This window comes from Austrofundulus limnaeus, unplaced genomic scaffold (assembly GCF_001266775.1).
Source record: "Austrofundulus limnaeus strain Quisiro unplaced genomic scaffold, Austrofundulus_limnaeus-1.0 Scaffold2869, whole genome shotgun sequence".
Classification (NCBI taxonomy): domain Eukaryota; kingdom Metazoa; phylum Chordata; class Actinopteri; order Cyprinodontiformes; family Rivulidae; genus Austrofundulus; species Austrofundulus limnaeus.
The window spans coordinates 12,014-12,590 of record NW_013955271.1 but is presented as its reverse complement, the minus strand read 5'-3'; positions in this window follow the sequence as shown (position 1 = coordinate 12,590).

Sequence of the window (577 nt, the reverse complement as noted above, 5' to 3'; positions counted from 1 at the left end):
TCACCATCAGCTCTCAACAATGTGATAAAATCTGAAAAATGGTATAACCTGAAAAAGTACTTACCTGTGCTTACCTGTTTGGCCTCTATTTACCTACATGTCCACCGCTGATACTTCTGCTTGAATACCCTGGAGCCCACCCCAGATGCTTCACCTGACCTGATTTGAACTTGACCCCTGACCTATACTAAGGTTAACCACAGTAACCTGAGACCTAAGGTTAACCAACCCCTCTTCTAACCTCCCCCAGAGACCCTGCTCTAAGGTTAACCTCAGTAACCCTAGACCTAAGGTTAACCAACCCCCCTTCTAACCTCCCCCAGAGACCCTGCTCTAAGGTTAACCTCAGTAACCCTAGACCTAAGGTTAACCAACCCCCCTTCTAACCTCCCCCAGAGACTCTGCACTAAGGTTAACCTCAGTAACCCTAGACCTAAGGTTAACCAACCCCCCTTCTAACCTCCCCCAGAGACTCTGCACTAAGGTTAACCTCAGTAACCCTAGACCTAAGGTTAACCAACCCCCCTTCTAACCTCCCCCAGAGACTCTGCACTAAGGTTAACCACAGTGACATAAT